Genomic DNA, 21,877 nt, shown 5'->3' on the forward strand with positions numbered 1-21,877 from the left:
TGAAACCAATTATATGATTTGAATAATATATTTATATAAATAATCTATTGACTTACATGAAGCAAATACCAACGAGCACTCTGGCTTTTTTTTTCTATCTACTTTTAATTTTTTATTTATTGGTTTAATCTTAAAAATTAAATTTATATTAATTCTATCTGCAATAAAAACCACATCGAGTGCAATAGATGTTTTAAGCTCGTTTATCCTATAGCCTATATGAAAACAAGTTAATGTAATTGCATTTCAAATGAAAATATTAATGTAAAAATGCAATATTATTAAAAATTAATCACAATCAAACTCCCACTCATCAAGTTTCGGTGTTTGGATTGAAGTTTCGTGCCCGTTTGATTGAAAACCTTGAAAAAAAATCAACTTTTTTTAAGTTTCAGGTTGAAGTTTCGGGCCTGTTTTTGTTGAAAAAACAAGTTTTTTTTAAGTTTCGAATTGCAGTTTCGATGTTATTCGGTTGAAAAGTGTGGAAAAACCTAGTTTCCGGTTGCAGTTTCGGACCCGTTCAGTTGAAAACTTCGAAAAAAATTAACTTTTTTTACGTTTCAGGTTGAAATTTGGATGTTATCGGTTGAGAAGTGTGAAAAAAACTAGTTTCGGGCCAGTTTTTGTTGAAAACTTTGAAAAAAAACTTGTTAGTTTAAGTTTCGGATTAAAGTTTCGATGTTATTTGGTTGAAAAGTGTGGAAAAACCTAGTTTCCGGTTGAAGTTTCGGACCCGTTTAGTTGAAAACTTTGAAAAAAAGTTAACTTTTTTTACGTTTCAGGTTGAAATTTGGATGTTATCGGTTGAGAAGTGTGAGAAAAACTAGTTTTGGGCCAGTTAATTTTGTTGAAAACTTTGAAAAAAAACTTGTTATTTTAAGTTTCGGATTAAAGTTTCAATGTTATTCGGTTGAAAAGTGTGGAAAAATCTAGTTTCTGGTTAAAGTTTCAGATGCGTTCAGTTGAAAACTTTGAAAAAAAAATAACTTTTTTTACATTTCATGTTGAAATTTGAATGTTATCGGTTGAGAAGTGTGAAAAAAACTAGTTTTGGGCTCGTTCGGTTGAAATCTTTGAAAAAAATTCAACTTTCTTAAAGTTGAGGTTGAAGTTTAGATGTTATTTGGTTGAAATTTATAAAGATTGGATTTTTTATAATTTAAAAAAAAATTCAGGAACCAAAATTGATTTATCCATAGCTTTGAGGGGTTAAATTAAAAAAACGGTTAATTTAAATATTGGAGGGAAATTAAGTAGAGGGACACGTATGAAAATTCACGTTAGCGTAGGAGTACGAATTGTTCATCAAAAGGGGGCATAATAGTCACTAGACATCACATTTCGACGGAAAACTAACGAAGGGAGTTAAAGTGTGCCCGCCTGAAAAGTCTGATGGGATAGAACGCGCAAATTGAAAATGAGATCTGTATAATGCTCCCGTCCATCCAACACATGGACACAAATCATAATTTTCTCTCATTAAAATGCAATGTTTGCCTAGCTTTATTACTTGGATCGTATTCATAATCTCTTTTTAACTTTCTAGAAAAAACCCATAAAGAAAATTCGTTTATATATATAACCTACGCATCCGTTGGTTATGTAAATCATGTGTGGGACATATTTGGTTATCAGTATCATGTGCAAGTATATCTCTCACACATAACCTACACGCGTGTAGGTAAACGTTTTAAAACGGAAAAGAAAACATACGAACAAATTAGTTTAAACTTTTTTTGCGTTTATCAACTAATCACAAACAAAAAATGCATGTTTACATAACAAGTGTTTATTAATTACCATCCTATAAACAACACTAAACATGAAGCAACCCACAAAAATACCATCTCATTGTTTAAATAAAGCTACATCAGTTTAGATCTCTACTCTTAAGCGTCGCAGTTCAGATGAAAATATTTGACTACAAGTCAGAGTACGACGAGCAAGGGCGCGTATGTCTTCTCGGGAACAATCACGTGAGATACGAACTAGCTCCCAAAGTGCACCTCCACTCACCATATCTTTTGCATTTACTTCTGAAACCATTGTATTTAATATGATCCAAATGTAAAAAAGTGTGTGCTAATATTTAAATGGTTTGTATATTGATAATTAAAACGAAATACTAACCGTGCTGTGCTAAATGACAAAGTGCGAGCTCAATGTGGCGTCTAATTATTGATGCATCGTTGTTGGCATTTTGCACAATCCATGGAAGTGCTCCGTCTTCTATCAACAAAGATCGGTTATTTTTGTTCCCTAACACACACAAAAAAATATATAAGTCTAACTTATAGTATAAAACATAAGTTTCAAAGCTAGAAACAAAGAGGACACAATTAAGATTCTTTTCTTTGTTTATATTGAAGGGACTTGCCTTTGCTAAAAGTTCGGGACTCGCATTTTGCAAAATTTGCAACTCCACGTGCAACTTGAGAAAGAACGTCAGGGTGTCGTGACCTAACCATCCCGAGCAAAGCCTTGATCCCGCCTTCTGATCGCAACCGACTTTGTAATTTATCTGCAAGTGGCAATCCAATACATCAACATTCAACAGTATACTACTAACCAACTTGCATGTTTTCATCAAATTCTATTTTTATAGAACTGATAAGAAGTTTAACTTTTAAAAAAATAATACAAACTGTAACATGTGACTTGATAAAGAACTTTTGGAAATCACGACTAGGACCGTAACGAACCGAACGTTCAAGGAACAGTTTGTGAACTGTTCGGCGAGAAGTTAATTTTTGTTCGTTTATTAAATAAACAAACAAACATGAACAAAACTTTTTGTTTATTTAGTTAAGCATAAGAACATTAACACACGTCTCGTCTCGTTCATTTATGTTCATTGGTATACGTTTGTTTAGGTTTGTTCGTTTATGTATTTATTTAAACTCTTAGGCCCAACAGATTAATATTCATGTTTACTTTTAATTGGTGTTTGCTTATGTATATTTATCAATGCACAAATACATTTATTCGTTTATGTTCATTTACGTTCGTGAACCGTTCGTTTATACTATTAACAAAAACAAACATGCTCATGTTAACTTTCTTAATGAACATGAACAAGAAAACCCCGTTCGTGTAACTGGTCGTGTTCAACCGTTTGTTCAGTTAAAGTTAAACGAACAAGCATGAACACGCGTCATTCATGTCCATTCGCTTCGTTTATAGGCCTAATAATCATGACGAAGGCTTGTATCTTTTCTCTGAAATGAAGCAATTTATTTGTACAAACTGAAATTACAAAAATATTTCTCGCTATAACTGAAGTACTTGTAGTTGTGAGTCAAAATAACTAAAGTTTCTGATTAAAACGGATCTGCTTAACTGGAAAAAGAAGTGAGAAATAGATTGGTGTAACGATGAAGGCCCAATTAAAGGCAGTAGGTTTGACGAAGGGGAGAGCTCGTGGAGGGGACGAGCTGGATACAACCCCTACAACAAAATTGATTTTCATGTTTTTAATGGAGGGGATACACGTGGGTGGATACTAAAGACGGAAAAGTATTTTCGGTATTAGCAGATACCATACGAAAGAAGGTAGAAATAGCCTCCATGCACCTAGAGGTAGACGCCTTAGACCTCTATTCCTGGTTTTCAGACGATCATCCTTTAACTTTCTAGGAAGAATTAGTGCAAGCCTTCACCAAAAACTTCGGTCCGGCCAAGTTTCAAAATCCAAATGAGCACCCATGCAGTATCAAACAAACTGGATTGGTCCAGGAATACTGTCAAGAACTTGCTAAGCGATCTTTGCAGGTTTTGAATTGGCCAGAACATCGTTTATTAGGGGTTTTCCTCAACGGATTGAAGGAAGAACTAAAGGCTAATGTGAGGATACACAAACCACGAAATGCTTACAACACCAAGAGTCTTGCTTTGGAATTTGAGGCCAAATACAACCAGCATCGACCCGGAACAAGTTCTAACGGGGCATCAAATTCTAAGCCACTTGATTACAAAACCATTACCCCTCACATCCCTCAACCCTCTAACCAACAAAAAACTCCCTTCGGATTTCACACACTGAAAGACAAAATCGTCAATTAAGGTGTGATTGCTAAAGATGTGGGGAGAAATATAGTCTCGGACATAGATGTAAAGTGGGTACATTGAAAATGTTAGAAGCCGATGAGGACTTGGGGAGCAGCATGAAACTGAAATTCCTAATAATGATGAGACACAAGAAGAGATGGCATACATCAGTTGACATGCTATTCTCGGGAAATCGTATCCCACAACGATGAAAGTCCATGGTATGTTAAATTTTACCGAGGTTTTGATTTTAATGGTTGGAGGGCGGGGGGTCACTCTCTGGTGAAAGAGATTAATCTTGAGACCCAAGCGATACCACCTTTCGGGGATCAAATTGGCAGTGGAGATGTAATCCGATGTCACCATATTTGCAAAAGTCTTTCTGTATGGATTAATGATTTGAAGATTATTCAAGACTTTCACCCTTTTTCAATTGGAAGGGCTTCAATTGGAAGGGCTGATTTAGTTTTGGGTATTCAGTGGCTATCCACCTTGAATACGGTTCAAGCAAATTGGAAAGAACTATTCATGATTTTCACTATCGATGGGAAGCGATACAAGCTTAAAGGTATTGAAACGGGACCCCAAAAATCATCTAGCTTCCAACACTTGGCTATCGAACCAGTAAGCAGCCCACAAATTCCAACTCCACCACAACCTGTTACCATCCAATACTCCACTGTGTTTGATGAACCCAAAACCCGGTAACCTGTTAGAATTCAGACCCGCTCAATCCCCTTAAATTTCCAGTGCCCCACCACCAAATATCCGACCCTACCGATACCCCCTTTCGCAAAATACCGAAATACAGAAACAGGTCGACGAACTTTTGACAGCTGGGTTTATTCAGGAAAGTACTAACCCGTTTTGAAGTCCGGTATTACTATTAAAAAGGAAGGATAAAACTTGCAGAATGTGTGTCGATTATCGAGCCCTTAACAAGATAATCGTAGCCGAAAAGTATCCCATTCTGAATATTGACGAGTTACTGGATGAATTGTATGGTGCATGGGTATTTTCAAAGCTTGATCTACGATATGGGTATTACCGGAACAGAGTAACTAACTGCTCAAGATGTTGCAAAAGTAGCTTTTCGTACTCAGGGCACTACGAGTTCAAGGTGATGCCATTAGGATCGACACATGCGCCTTCCACTTTTCACGCCATTATGAACGACTTATTTCGCCCCTTTTCACGTCGTTTCATACTCGTATTTTTTTGACGATATCCTTATTTACAGCCATACCTTGGAGCAACACCGATCTCATTTGGAACAGGCCCTAAAGTTGCTATATATTAAACCCATATTATGATATATATGTAAATTATTTGTTTCTGTTATTACCTGTAATTGTCCTATATATAGGACCCCCTATTGTAATCATATTATTCAATTCAATACAATCATAATTCCACATACGTATTATATGGTATCACTGCCAGGGATCTCACAACCCTAAAAACAGCCGCCACCCTCCTCCTTTGTTTTCTTTTTTTTTTCTTTCACCTATCCAACCAGCCAACAATGGCCCTTACATCCTTCACCACAGTGGAGAAAACCAACCACAATTCTCACAAGTTTGGTTTTACCGTAAGTCCCGCTAATTATGGTTATTGGAAAACCATGATCAAACCCTTTCTCATCACCAATGGTCTATATGTTTACATCGATGGATCTATTCCATGTCCATCACAGACCATCGTTGCTACTGTTAACACAGCTGCCAAAGATTCAACGCCATCGGCTATACAACCGATTGGAACACACCTATGCACCAGACACATCCTCACGAGAATATACGCTGCGAACACAAGAATACAGCCCGATGAAGCATCTGCTACCTATATCAACCGAGCACAAGAATACAACGATGCTTTAGCCAATATTGGTGCGGCTATGCCAGAAAAAGATGTTATGCTGATTATTTCAGGCCTTTGGAAAGATTACAACTTCTTGAAGCCCACACTAGTTGCACTACTGGAATAACCCGGTCTAATAGCTGATCATGAATACATGACAAAGAAAGAAGATCCCACTCTTCCTGCTGCTACCCAAGCCTTCACGGCTACCACCACCCGTGACTCGGCATCACCGAACAGCCTGCAACTACCACCTGACACCGTGCAGTCCCTTAAGCAATTAATGACACAGTTAGGCTTCAATGTGCAACCTGCACAGCAGCAAAATCAAGTCTATTACAGTGCTCGTGGACAATCAAATCGTGACCACGGTTCATATAATCGTCGTGGACGAGGCAACTACAACAACCACCGAAACACAAGCTCCTCTTCAGGTAACAGTTCCAGATTTGCTTGGGCCTCTAATCAGAATACCGTCTATGGTTCTTGCAACAGGTGTGGCATTGGACACGTTCCATCACAATGTCCAAATCGTGATCCAGCAACAATTCGTCCAGCAAGACAGGCTCCACAAGCGAATTTTGCTAATCATCGCTCACAAGCATCATCGGTTTGGCTGCCAGACACCGGTGCAAACAGTCATGTGTCATCTGATCTCAACGGCTTTGACAATTCTGAGCCGTATTTTGGTAAGGACACGCTTCTTGTTGGTAATGGCAATGGTTTACCTATTCTTCATATTGCCTCCACCACCTTTAATTCACCAAACAAAACCTTTTCTATAAACGAAATCCTACACGTTCCACAAATTAAACGAAACCTTCTTTCTATACAACGCTTTTGTCAAGATAATAATGTCTTCTTTGAGTTTCACTCTACTTTTTTGTGTGTTGAAGGATTCGGTTACCCGCACTATCCTCCTCATAGGTCCAAGTAAAGACGGTCTCTACTCTTTCCACCTACCAAAGATTCATGCTCTCCCAAATGTTGCTTTTTCCACCGTTCGAGCTTCTCCTACAACTTGGCACCAAAGACTCGGACACGCTCATACGCATCTTTTACAGACCATGATTTCTAAGAATTGTCTTCCTCTTATTAAAAACTCTGTTCTTCCTTTTTGCAATTCATGTCCCATGGGAAAGTCATCAAAACTGCATTTGTCTTTTAATAATTATAGAAGCACCCATGTATTGGATTTAGTTTTTTGTGATGTTTGGGGTCCAGCTCCTGTTACTTACTTTTATGGTGATCTTTATTTTTTACTTTGCGTTGATCATTACACTAGATATATGTGGATATTTCCAATTAAACAGAAATCTGATGTATTCAGTGTCTTCAAACAGTTTCACACAATGGCCGTAAGACAATTTAAAACACAACTTAAATCGGTTCAAACAGATTGGGGGGGAGAGTTTCGAAACTTATCCTCTAAAATACTCGGAATCTTACACCGCCTATCTTGTCCTCATACAAGCGAACAAAATGGCTTTGTTGAGAGATGACACCGTCATGTCGTCGAAACCGGCCTCACCCTCTTAGCACAATCTGGTGTTCCAATGCATTTTTGGAACTTTGCTTTTCAGACCGCCACATACCACATAAACCACATGCCCTCTCGTACTTCATCCCATATCTTTCCCTTCGAGAATCTTCTCAATCAAAAACCTGATCTTTCCTTTTTACGAGTTTTCGGTTGCAAATGTTTTCCTCACCTCCGTCCATACAATCCTCACAAAATGGATTTCCGTTCATTACCATGTGTCTTTCTAGGGTATAGCCCCTCTCATCACGGATATCAATGCCTAGATCCTACCAACAATCGCATTTACATCGCGCGGCATGTACGGTTTAATGAATCACACTTTCTGTTTCTTAAATCATCCTCTCCTACACCTACCCCACCTTCTCCCGATCCATACGTTTCATGTTATCCTTCTCCTACCGCATATGACCAACCCACGTCTTCCACAAACGACCTATCACATAACCCACCCTCTCCCAACCAAACTGAACCACATCCCAGCTCAGCCCAAACCACTTTTGTACAACCGAATCCAACATCCACCACCGAACCATCTCCCTCGGCCCAGCCAAACAACTCACAACCAGCCGATCCGCCTACTGTCACCTACTCCCGTCATTCTCAAACAACAAATCTAGCCTATCAAACCCATCAACATTCGGCTCAAACGAACCCACCACCTACTATCCCTCCTGTTCCACCACCAACTCAACCTACTATTCAAACCCAATCTACTTCAATTCCCAACACAACCGCCACCCAAACACGTACTAGACCAGCAAACCTTCGACAAAAACCCAAGCATATAACTCCTTATAATCCTTCTGCCTTTCACACTTCCGTTGACCCCTCCTTAACCGAACCACCCACCTTTGCCATTGCTAACAAAAGCCCTCAATGGCGTGCTGCCATGACAGAGGAATTCAACGCATTAATGAAAAATGGTACATGGACTTTAGTACCACCGGTTCCTACCACTAATATTGTTGATTGTAAGTGGGTTTACAGGTTGAAACATGATGAATATGGGAATATAAAACGCCACAAAGCTCGTTTGGTGGAAAAGGGTTCAACCAACAGCCAGGAATTGACTACCACGAGACATTTAGTCCGGTTGTTAAATCCACCACGGTTCGTGTGATTTTGTCGCTTGCCGTTACAAGGCGATGGCCTCTTCGCCAGTTAGATGTACAAAACGCCTTTCTTCACGGAGATCTCAAGGAAACGGTGTACTTGCGACAACCACAAGGCTTTACTGATCCACAAAAGCCAAATCATGTATGTCTTCTTCACAAGTCCCTGTATGGCCTCAAACAAGCTCCACGGGCCTGGTTCACTCGCCTTTCAGGTGTCTTATTGAAACTCGGTTTTCATGGGTCCAAAACAGATCCTTCATTGTTTATTTAAGCCCACAATGTTCACTTATTATATATGCTTGTTTATGTGGATGACATAATTCTCACCGGCAACAATTCCCGACTCATTGACCACATCATTCAACAGCTGAACACTACCTTTGCGATCCAAGACATGGGTCGGTTGTCATATTTTTTGGGCATTGAGGTACTCTTTAATGGTAATGACTTGCATCTCTCACAGAAGAAATACATTTCTGATATCATTCAGAAAGCAAGTCTCTCTCAGGCAAAACCGGTTGACTCTCCTATGGCTCCTAATTCCAACTTGGCACTCGGAGATAGCCCTCAGTTCGACGATCCGGTGAAATTTAGACAAATTGTTGGGGCATTACACTACCTAAATCTTATCAGACCTGACATAACCTTTGCAGTCAACAAGGTTTGTCAATTTATGCACTCACCTACAGAATATAATGTCTGCGGTTAGAGAATTCTTCGGTATCTCCAAGGAACATCTCATCTTGGCTTACTGATTCAACAACAATCAGCCTCCGTCATTCATGCTTACACTGATGCCCATAAACGGTCCCTCACAGCCTTCTCCGATGCTGATTGAGCAGGCTCCCTTGATGACCGTCGTTCCACGGGGGGATATGCCATCTATCTTGGATCGAATCTCATTTCATGGCGTGCTTGTAAACAACAAACTGTCTCTCGGTCATCTACAGAATCCGAATACAAAGCCCTAGCTAACACTGTTGCTGAATTAAAGTGGCTTGAAGCACTTCTTAAGGAGCTTCACGTATCTATGAAATTGGCACCTATCTTGTGGTGTGATAATCTAGGTGCTACTTATTTGTCAGCCAATCCAGTATTTCACGCGCGCACAAAACACGTGGAGATTGACTTTCATTTTGTGAGAGAAATGGTAGCTCATAAAAAGGTATCAATATAGTTTACCAAGATAGACGATCAAATTGCAGATGTGTTTACAAAGCCTCTATCCTCACAATGGTTTCTGCTTCTTAGATCCAAGCTAAAGGTCGCTCCCCAGCCTTAGCTTGAGGGGGAATATTAAACCAATATTATGATATATATGTAAATTATTTGTTTCTGTTATTACCAGTAATTGTCCTATATATAGGACCTCCTATTGTAATCATATTATTCAATTCAATACAATCATAATTCCACATACGTATTATACTATACGACAATCATTGTTTTGCTAAGATGTCAAAGTGTTGTTTCAGGCAGCCATAAGTGGTGTTCCTCAAGCATGTGGTAAATTCGGAAGGTGTTAAAGTTGAAGAAGAAAAGATTTCAGCAGCGCAATCTTAGCTGATACCTTCAACAGTCAAGGAAGTGAGAGGTTTCCTTGGTTTAACGGGATACTATAGACGTATCATTCAAAACTATGGTTTGATAGCACGACCTCTCACAACGTTGACTAAGAAAGATGGGTTTGTATGGTCGGAAGAAGCCCTAATCGCCTTTAATAAACTAAAACAAACACTGTTGTCCACATCTGTTTTGAGGTTACCCAACTTCTCACAACTATTTGTCATTGAATATGACGCTTCGTCTGATGGTGTGGGGGCGATATTGTCTCAAGCAGAACACCCCATGGCCTATTTTTAGCAAGGGATTTTCCCCTTTATTAGACTACTGACTAAATATGAACAGACACGGGATATGAATAGACTCTAGGGTTTCATGATTATGCTATATATATATATATATATATATATATATATATATATATATATATATATATATATGGGTGGGATCTAGAGAGAACTCCTCTTAAAGAGAGAACTAGAGAACTAATAAAAATTATTTTTAACTTTTTTTAAAAATATATTTTGCGATTTTTTTTTTCTTTCCTCCTAATAAGATGATATTGCTCCTAAAAAAAACGGTCAATATAGTGCATATGTGCACTAATGTGTATTGCATATATACAATAGTGTTTTATTGCATATAATATAACACAATTGCATTATACAATACACACTATTGAATATATGCAAATACAACACTAATAGTTGTACTCAAAACACACTATCGCATATACATAATACAACACTAATGCACATATGCAGTGTATTGTTTTTTGGTATTTTTGTATATAATATAACGCTATTGCACCAATACAATACAAAAAATTACATATATGCTATTCAACATTATTGCACATATCAAAATATACACTAGTGCACATATGCAATAAAAAAAAGTCGATGTGTTGCATATGTGCACTACAACGAGTTTTTTTATTATTATTTTTTTATTTTTTTCTAGTGAATGGTAACAAAATATAAGAATAATGGCAAAAACGGAAATTTAAAAATATTTTTTTTAATTAAATTAAAAATATTTCTTTATTTAGTTCTCTAGCTCTCTCTTTAAGAAGGAGTACTCTCTTGATCATCTCCCTATAAATATATACATATATATATACATATACATATATATATATATATCCATGTAATTCTCATATTAAGATAATACAAAACATCTACAATTATCAAGTTTAACTTGGTATCAAAGCTAGGTTACAACCAACAATAGCAACCGCCGTGGTGCGGCCGACCACTGTCGTGGCCCCAACCACAACCTCTCTTACAAGCTTTCTAGTTTAATTGCTTTTATTTTAAATAACAAGATCACAGCCACAACCACCATAGATAATCACCATCAGTATCTTATAGCCATCGTGCATGTACGCCACAGTAACAACAATCACCATCACTCCAAACCCAATCTCCATAATAGGTTGCTGCCATTTCTGTCACAACATCATCACCTCTCCGACTGCCGCCGTTACAGACAAATGCTAGGGTATGCAGAAACAAACTGCAGCAAAGGCCCCCTAGCCGTCATCACCACAATGTGATGCCGTCTTATGCCTCTACACAACAGCGGAATGGTTATGAAGGAACCGGGGTGAACTAAACGAAGAAGACACTCATGGACAGAGCCAAAGATGGTCGTAGGAAACCGTTGTGGAGAGAGAACTGGAACACTCGCCAGAAAACAACCGTTCGCCCGCGCTGCAACTTTAACCGCAAACAAAACAAAGCAAAAGAGGATGACAATGGGGCTGATGTAGCTTGACGTTCCAAAGTCACCTTAATGGACTGAATCTGGTTTACTTTTATTAGTAATTACATTATCAAGCCAAAACCTCTCACGCTTAGCTTGCGGGGGAGCATTGGACTGAACATGAACAGGCTTGGAATATGAACAGACACGGGACATGGGATATGAATAGACTCTAGGGTTTCATGATTATGCTATCTATATATATCCAGGTAATTCTCACATTAAGATAATACAAAACATCTACAATTATCAAGTTTAACTCCCTTCTAGTCGATTTAAATCAGTTTATGATTGAGAGCTGTTAGCTTCAGTATTGGCAGTACAAAAGTGGAGTCATTACCTGCTTGGCCAACATTTTCTCATCTGTGCCGATCATTGCACCTTGAAGTTCTTACTTGAGTAGCAGATTACAACTACCAAGCAACGTCTACTATTAAAACTTATGCCTTATGACTTCTCTATTATTCACAAACCAGGGAAAGAAAATAAAGGAGCAATGCCTTATCACACCGACCCCATTCGGGTGAATTATTAACACTGATAGTGCCTTATTGTGTAGAGGTGGCAGACATCAAACACGGACTCCAAAATGACCCAGTTACGAGTGATATTGATACGGTCCCATATCTTGATCAAATCAGTTATAAAAAGAGGGGATATCGGGTTAATGAGTATCTCAAATTTAGGACCGGTTATTATTCTATAATTAAATGGTAGCTAAAGTTTAGGGCAGGTTATTATCCTACCGGTGCTTATTTATATCTTTTGTTCTAGTGAGGAGGATGCGAATGTTTATTATTATCTAAGTATTAGGTTTTCTTTAACTTTGTATCGGAGACTTCCCATCTCGAATTGGGTAATCGGAGACCTCCCATCTCAAATCGGGTTATTATGTTTCAATAATTGAATCGTTTGTTTGAGTCCAAATTCTAGACTCTATCATTTGGTTCCATTGCCGGGAAACATTTAAAGGAATGATGGTGCAAACCGGGGGTAGCGGTGGTGGCAGTCTTACATCCGATCAAATCGCCGCTCAATTGGCAGCCATCGCCACCAAGCTTGACACCATACTCTCACGATTGAGGGGTGATGTTGCAGATATCAAGTCCCAGATGATAATGATAAGAGATGACAACTACTTTTAATGGCCGAAAAAAGAGGCGAGATGGTCAACTCTTTTGACCAGAAAAATAGTCATCAGTTTTTGGAAATAAAACTCATGAACCTAATGCCATGAGTGTGTTCCTTGAATCCAAGTCCAAAGTTGGTCATACAAAGCCCAACAGAAACCTAGTAGCAACACATGCCTTCAAACCTAACTTATCGGTTGTTACTCAGTCATCGCAACTCCTTCCTAAATTCCTTCCAGGCATATATGATTCTGTGAAGCACGCGCGATTCCTAACATGCAAACTGTTGGAATCGGGGGAAGGGGTAAAGAATATCGACTCTGAACAACCAACCGCAATTACAGGGGACACACATGATAAGAAGGAAATCGCTGAAATCAAATGGTCATCAAGGCAGGGTGTAGATGCAAAGACAAGGATATCGTAGGGCCTTCACAATTTGCTCTAGCTTATGGATGGATCTATGGATCGAGTCAGCCTATAATTGAATGGTTGATTGCCTGGCTACAACTATCAGATTTTCGACTTGAGGACAAGTCATTTGTGCGGCCGGGATGTATTGATATGTTCCCATATCTTGGTCAAATCAGTTATTAAAAGAGGGGATATCGGGTTAATACGTAGCTGAAAGTAGGAGCGATTATTATTCTATAATTAAATGGTAGCTAAAGTTTAGGGCAAGTTATTATTCTACTAGTGCTTATTTATATCTTTTGTTCTAGTGAGGAGGATGTCAATGTTTATTATTATCTAAGTATTAGGTTGTCTTTAACCTTGTATTGGAGACTTCCCATCTCGAATTGGGTAATCGGAGACCTCCCATCTCGAATCGGGCTATTATGTTTCAATAATTGAATCGTTTGTTTGAGTCCAAATTCTAGACTCTTATCATTTGGTTCCAATGCCGGGAAACATTTAAAGGAATGATGGTGCAAACCAGGGGTAGCGGTGGTAGCAGTCTTACATCCGATCAAATCGCCGCTCATGACTAAATCCTTCCAGGCATATATGATTCTGTGAAGCACGCGCGATTCCTACATGCAAACTGTTGGAATCGGGGGAAGGGGAAAAGAATATCGAATCTGAACAACCAACCGCAATTACAGGGGACACACATGATAAGAAGGAAATCGCTGAAATCAAATGGTCATCAAGGCGGGGTGTAGATGCAAAAGACAAGGATATCGTAGGGCCTTCACAATTTGCTCTAGCTTATGGATGGATCTATGAAGCGGGTCAGCCTATAATTGAATGGTTGATCGCTTGGCACAACTATCAGATTTTCGACTTGAGGACAAGTCGTTTGTTCGGCCGGGATGTATTGATACAGTCTCATATCTTGGTCAAATCAGTTATTAAAAGAGGGGATATTGGGTTAATGAGTAGCTAAAATTTAGGACCGGTTATTATTCTATTAATAAAGGGTAGCTAAAGTTTAGGGCAAGTTATTATTCTACTAGTGCTTATTTATATCCTTTGTTCTAGCGAGGAGGTGGTCAATGTTTATTATTATCTAAGTATTAGGTTTTCTTTAACCTTGTATTGGAGACTTCCCATCTCGAATTGGGTAATCAGAGACCTCCATCTCGAATCGGGTTATTATGTTTCTGTAATTGAATTGTTTGTTTGAGTCCAGATTCTAGACTCCATCAGATATTGTCAACAATTACAAGCTGACACATCATTAGTTGCTGGCTTCTCCATCATAGATCACTTTCTATTTTATAAGGACGCTTAGTGATACCTGAAGTACCTGATCTCAAGAAGTTACATGAGGCACATGACACCCCAACCAGTGGTCATGGCATGGCAGGATCTCTCAATGGACTTTATAGTCGGCCTACCTCCTTCTGGTCGTTATGATACTATATTAGTGGTGGTTGATCGTTTGAACAAATATGCTCATTTTATCTGCCTCACATACATTCACTGCAAAAGGAGTGGCTGCAATTTTTTATAAGTAATTCGCTTGCATGGATTCCCGTGATCCATCATATCTTACAGAGACGTGGTTTTTCTCAGCCACTTTTGGCAGGAACTATTTAGCTTAAGCCAAACTAAGCTCCAATTGAGTACAAGTTACCATCCCAGACGCATGTACAGACTTAAGTCTTAAACCGTTGCCTTAAAGCCTATTTACGATGTTTTGCCAGTGAACAACCTACAAAGTGGAGTACTTATTCACCATGGGTTGAATAATCGTATAACAAGGGTATCACACGGCAACAAGCACCACTCCCTTCACTGTTGTTTATGGTAGGGAATGATACAAACCCTTCGTAAGCTGAAGGGTCCAAGAGAGACAAATGGGTGAGGACAATGAACGGTCTAAGTAACCGCAACAATTATTATAAAATTGCGTCTATTTGTAGGATCTTGTTTTAGGTTCTACGGCATCCATGCTTTATATATTAAAAATATTGGGGTCTGTTAACCTTATGTTTGGAGAATTGACATCTCGAATCGGCTAACCGGAGACTAGCCCATCTCGAATCGGGCCAACTATCCTTAAATTTCTTAAGTTTAGGGGTTCTATCAGGGAGCCTCCTTCCTTCCTTATGCCATGGGAGAGACAAAAAATGCAGAATTGGAGCAACAGTTAGTAGAGCGGGATGATATGTTAAGCTTCTTAGAAACAATCTCAAAAGGGCCCAAGACCGGATGAAGAATCAAGCTAACCACAAACGACGAGATCTAATATTTTAGGATGGGGATTTTGTGTTCCTAACAATTCAGCCTACCGTCAAAAAAGTTTAGCCAAACGTCGCTATGAAAAACATTCTCCACGCTTTTTCGATCCATATCGTATTAAATGTGTAGGGGGACCAGTTGCTTATGAATTGGAGCTCCCACCTACTGCTAGAATTCACCAGGTGTTCCATGTGTCCATGCTTAAACCCGCCCATGGATCTTTCTCTTCTAACCAGCAACCTCCATTACCCATCACTAAAGACTGGGAAATTGACTTACAACCAAGTTCTATTATTGCTCATCGTTGGATTTCCGAAGCTGATCATTTGGTTCTGGAATTGCTTGGTGTAATCGTCCAATGGAAGAAGCCACCTGGGAATCCTATGATTTGTTGGCAGAACAATTTCCCACATTCCGCCTTGAGGATAAGGCGTTTTACCGGGAGGAAAGTAATGATAAAGGCCCAATTAAGTATACTCGAGAAGAAGGAAACGGGCCACAACTGCTAATACAGGCCAGCTGAATTCTGTTTTTGGGCTTAAGCTGGATCCACTTGGTCAAGGAGTTAGCGGTAAGTTGGAAGAGTGGGAAGCATTTACTATGCCCTTTATTAACAGGAAGATAAAAGAGTGAGGAGCTATTCCTATGCCAGCAGTTACATGTTTTGGGTTAATAAAAGCAGGCTTCTTACTTTTGTATTCCTCATTCTAGTTTTTCATTATCAAAGTATTGTGTAATTGGAGACATTGCCCCTCTCGAATCGGGCTGTTTATCTCATTTTGAATAAAAGTTGCCTGCTTGATTTTAGATCTTATCATGTAATAAAGTAATTATATAAATATTAAATACAAATTATTTAGCATTACCATTTCCACATAGATTGGCAATAGCTCCTGCTACCATTCGTAAAGTCTGTGGATCCTCAGCATCAGCTGCTGTCATTGCCAGCAAACTAATCCCATCTTGAGCCATAATTAATTCTTGATTAGCTTCTGCATCAACCATAAATGTCATAAAAATAATCAAAATAAGTTAATCCTATACATAAATAAACAGTCCATAATAAAACACACAAACCATTCATTGCAAGATTTGCAATGGCACCGGCTGCTATTCTGCAAATCGTTTCATCAAAGCTTCTACTTCTAAGGAGTGCCAGCAAGGATGACAGACCACCAGCTTCAACTATTCTTTCTTGATTAGTATCTGCATATTACGTAACTTCAGAAATAATCAATCAAACGAACATACTTGAAATGGAAGATATTTGTTTGATAAGAAGGCTTCAAGAAACAATGACCTTCAGCTGCTAAATTGGCCACCACTTTAACTGCATGCAAACGTACATTTGGATCTTCTGATTCTAGCAAAGACAAGATCTTTTGCAATCAATCTATTCAGTTTGAGATAAATGCAAAAAAGTTAATAACATAAGCTACTTTATAATACCATTAAAAGTGCAAATTTTGCATACCATGTTCGTGAAGATTGGCTATCGAAGCTCTCTCTCCATTACCTTGATTATCAAGTTGTGAGTTTCTTGGCTGAAACAACAAAAAATCATCTCAAATGTTCACCTCCTTCTATAATATAACTAATCTAAAAGAAGTAGCAAGCTTGGTTTTAAAATATGCGCATAATTAGTCATGCGCTGCGAATCCAAGATGCGACGATGATGCGCTCTAATTCACATAATGCGTGATGCGGTCTGATGAACGCAGTTCCTGCAAAGTTTACTTGTACCTTATGCACAACTAAATGTACACATAAAGTTAAAGGCTTATGATGGTTATACATAACCTTTGGTCGTACTATAGCTTTTCTAAAGTTATTTATTTTGATCTCTCTTATTTTTTTGGTGTTTTAAAGATAGCAAGCTCAAGTATTAAGTTTTTAGCATTTTTAATATAAACCATAGTTATCAAATGCGCTAGGCGCACTTACGGCGCATAGGCCTCGCCTAGGGCCTAAGCGCAAAAAAAGTGAGGACCCGAGAAAAAAAAGCGCGCAATGAATTTAAATATATATATATATATATATATATATATATAACTTGAATAACATAGTTCAAGTCCCAAACATTAACCAATACCAAAAGATCAAAACCCCAAAAACTTGAATAACATTTCAAATACGAAAAATTAACCAATACTGAAAGTACAAAACCCCAAATATCCAAAGCAAAATAATTTATAGCAATATTGCAAATTAAAATCAGTAAAACAAAACAAAGTATTTTATAGCAATCTTGCAAATTAAAATTGGTAAAGCAAAAACATAATATAAGAAGCATATTGTAACTATTAAACTATGAGAATATCTGAATGTTGTAATTATCAAGCAAAACTAAATAAGAATAAAGAAACATATTGCAAAATGGTAAAGCAAAGCAAAATCGGTAATTTGCATTGCAATATAACAAATATATTACATATTGTAATTACTAACAATAGGAAAATCATGTAAGCATTCATCTTCCAAATTAGCAATCAAAAGCCAGAATAATCAATAAGTTTATACTAAGAATAGAGTAAATTAATCAAATCCGTTTTTTAAGGTAATTATTATTGGTCTGCTGATGATAAATCAAAAGAAATAAAAAGAAAATCAAAAAAAATCAAAATCAAAAAACGGATTTTTCTCTAAGAAATGCACCTTGACTAGTATGAGGCGGTTTACCAACGCCTCCCATACGTGATGTGTGCGCATCGGCTTTTTGGATCAAACGCATTGGAGCGCATCACACATTTTAAACCAAGTTAACAAAGATTTATTGCGTATAAAGATCAATTTTTACCTGACCAGAACTGAAAGTCAGTTGTGACAATCTGCTTTGCAATAGCAAAACTTCTTCCTCAAGTTTTTGTTTCTGACGACCCTCGTCATCTAGTAAATTTTGGAGCTTTATGACATCAGCATTTACTCCTGCCTAATCCATTAAGAGAAATATGTGATGCAATATGTATACCAGTAAACAGAATTAAAAATATTGTGAATTTTTAAATGAAAACGAAAATTCAGACCTCCGTAGGATCAAGTTGTGAATTCTTAAGATTTTGGATCTCTTCTTCAGCTTGTTTTCTCAAAGCCATTTCCTTCTTGTTAGACATAATAGAGCCGGCCCTAGTTTACTTACTTAATATAGATTAGGTATATATATATCAATGCTCTCTATTGTAATCAATCATTCAGAAAACAATATCAATTCAATTCAATAACACGGTTTATTTTGGTATCAGAGCCAAGATTAACCTAACCCTAATTCTGCCGTCACAGGCCCTAATCCCAACCCCGACGCCAACACTCAATCGCTGCCCAAGCAGCCTTCTTCCTCTCGATTTCTTTACCAATGGCCATGATCAGTTCCTTCTCCACTGCAGAGAAAACTGCTCAAAACTCACATAAGTTCGCGTTCTCTTTAACACCCACCAACTATGGGTTCTGGAAGGAGATGATTCAACATTTCTCATAACCAACAACCTTTTTGGCTACGTGGATGGAACAATCAAGTGTCCACCTTCAAAGACAGCCGCTACAACAGATACAGCCTCGGTTGATAACCCTAGTTATCTCCACTGGATCACTAATGATGCTCATGTTCGAATGATTATTACTTCAACCATCTCTGAAGCGTCCTTTCAACATGTTCAAGGCCCGACCTCCAGAGAATTATGGCTTGCCCTTGCTCGTGCCTATGCGCCGAGTAATCCAACACGCGAGTATTCTCTCCGGATTCAACTCATGCGCATTGAACAAAAAGGTGATGAAACTCCAATTGCTTATTTGACTCGTGCTCAAGAGTATGCTAATGCCCTTGCCAATATCAACGCTCCTGTACCAGATAAAGAATTGGTCATGCTCGCCATATCTGGTCTTCGACCAGAATACAACCCATTAAAGTCTTCCCTGCTTGGCCGAGTACCACCAGTAACGTTCGTTGAACTCCATGGCTTGTTGAATGATCATGATTTCATGTATTCCAGACCTGCCCCTGCTGTGCCACAAGCTTTCACAGCAACTACGGACTCCCTGATTCGTCCTAATGCTATTCAATCATCACAACTTCAATCACTACAACAAATTGCCTCTCAACTTGGTCTTCAGTTGAGCCCCACGGCCTCTCCTAATCCTCAACCTCAAGCTTTCTATGCAGCTCGTGGCAACCGTGGCAACCGAAGAGGCAACTATCGCAACAACAACAACCGAGGAAACTATTCTCGCAACCGCGACGAAGGTCGAAGCAACAATCGCACCCAACAATTTGCTTGGGCATCCACCCAAAACACAGTTTATGGACATTGTAACAGATGCGGTATTGCTCACATTCCATCTCAATGTCCAAATCAGTCCGGGCCAGGCAATGCTCGACAACAACCGCAGGCTAACTATGCTTCTTTCTCGGAAAATGCTTCTCAATCCGGCCACTCCCATGGTTTCCTGACACAGGGTCCAACAGTCACGTTACACCGGATTTGACAAGCTTGGATAACTCTGAACCATACTTTGGTAATGAAGCACTCCATGTTGGCGACGGTAATCCTCTTCCTATCTTTCATGTTGGTTCTTCTAAATTCTATTCTCCAAACAAAACGTTAAATCTTTCTAACATCTTGCATGTTCCTCAAATCAAAAAGAATCTTCTTTCCGTCCAACAATTTTGTACTGAAAACAATGTTTTCTTTGAATTTCATTCGTCTTTTTTTGTTGTGAAGGACGAGTCTACACGGCATATCCTACTCATGGGTCCAAGTAAAGATGGTTTATACTCGCTTAGCCTACCACAACTGAAGTCTATTCCACGTGTCTCCTTTACCGCTACTAAAGCTTCGTCAACCATCTGGCACAATCGTCTTGGACACCCGCTATGCTCGTGTTTTTCAATCAATTGTTTCTGCTTTCTCTTTACCTGTTTTGAATAAACTTTGTTCTTTATGTACTCCCTGCCAAATGGGAAAGTCGTCTCATCATCATCATCATCATCGTACTCAGTATATCCCACCAATAGCAAAGCTATAGTAGGGTCTGAGGAGGGTAAGATGTAGACAGCCTTACCTCTACCCCATAAGGATAGAGAGGCTGCTTCCGGTGAGACCCCCGGCTCGATAGTAGTTTTGCATCAAGCCTTGGACATAAGGCACATAGCACTCAATCATCGGGACACCGGCTGATCGGTGCATGTACCCTTGTCTTTCGGCTATCAACGCCACTACATGATGCCTGATTAACCGTCCGTCACTTTTAACGTTATTTTCACGAGATTAGTAAAATAACGTCAAAATTAGTGCAATTTCACTTTTGCCCACCCAAGGGTTCACACATATATACATCATATGTGCGCACCGCAAGCAGGGCTACAAATGGGAAAGTCGTCTAAACTTTCGTTATCTGTTTCTAATTTTCATAGCAATAATATTTTGGATTTGATTTATTGTGATGTTTGGGGACCAGCTCCTACTTTATCTTCTAATGGTCATCGATATTTTCTTTTGTGTGTTGACCACCATACTAGATACATGTGGTACTTTCCGTTGGCACAAAAATCAGACGTATACCAGACTTTTCAATCATTTATTACCATGGCAGAACGTCAATTCAACACAAAAAATTAAGAACGTTCAAAACTGATTGGGGGGTGAATTTCGAAGCTTATCCCCCCTTCTCTCGTCCCTTGGAATTGTTCATCGTCGCTCGTGCCCTCACACGAGTGAACAAAATGGTACGGTTGAACGCCGTCACCGCCATGTGGTTGAAACGGGTCTTGCCCTTCTAGCCCAATCCCACCTACCAGAAGCTTTTTGGCACTTTGCCTTTGAAACGGCGGTTTGTCTAATCAATCGCATGCCCTCGCGTTCAAATTCCAACAAGTCTCCCTACCAACATATCTTTCACCGCCCTCCGATCACTCGTTTCTTCGCGTATTTGGTTGTCAATGCTTTCCTTATCTCCGTCCCTACAATCCTCACAAAATGGACTTCCGTTCTACCCCTTGTCTCTTTCTTGGTTATAGCCCGTTCATCATGGTTATCGTTGTCTTGACTTAGCCACTGATCGGGTCTATGTCGCCAGACATGTTCGTTTTGATGAGGAATTCTTCCGTGTGCACAGAAATCCAAACCGGAACCTACCCCCAACCCGGATCCTTATTACTCTACTTACTCGGA

General features: G+C 38.9%; 1 pseudogene across 1 annotated transcript; it reads right to left on the reverse strand.

Moving 5' to 3' along the window:
* Positions 1–1,840: 1,840 nt before the first annotated feature.
* Positions 1,841–18,826, reverse strand: LOC143606461 (kinesin-like protein KIN-UB; annotated as a pseudogene). Its single transcript, XR_013148749.1, has 9 exons — positions 18,740–18,826; positions 18,514–18,645; positions 17,191–17,260; positions 17,017–17,109; positions 16,794–16,922; positions 16,583–16,708; positions 2,378–2,521; positions 2,131–2,259; positions 1,841–2,036 (listed from the first exon to the last, which is right to left on the reverse strand). The product of XR_013148749.1 is annotated as a kinesin-like protein KIN-UB (transcript).
* Between the last annotated feature and the right edge of the window lie 3,051 nt (positions 18,827–21,877).

This window comes from Bidens hawaiensis, unplaced genomic scaffold (assembly GCF_021521415.1).
Source record: "Bidens hawaiensis isolate Kalapana, Puna unplaced genomic scaffold, B.hawaiensis_p1.1 tig00074912_1, whole genome shotgun sequence".
NCBI classification, from domain to species: Eukaryota; Viridiplantae; Streptophyta; class Magnoliopsida; order Asterales; family Asteraceae; genus Bidens; species Bidens hawaiensis.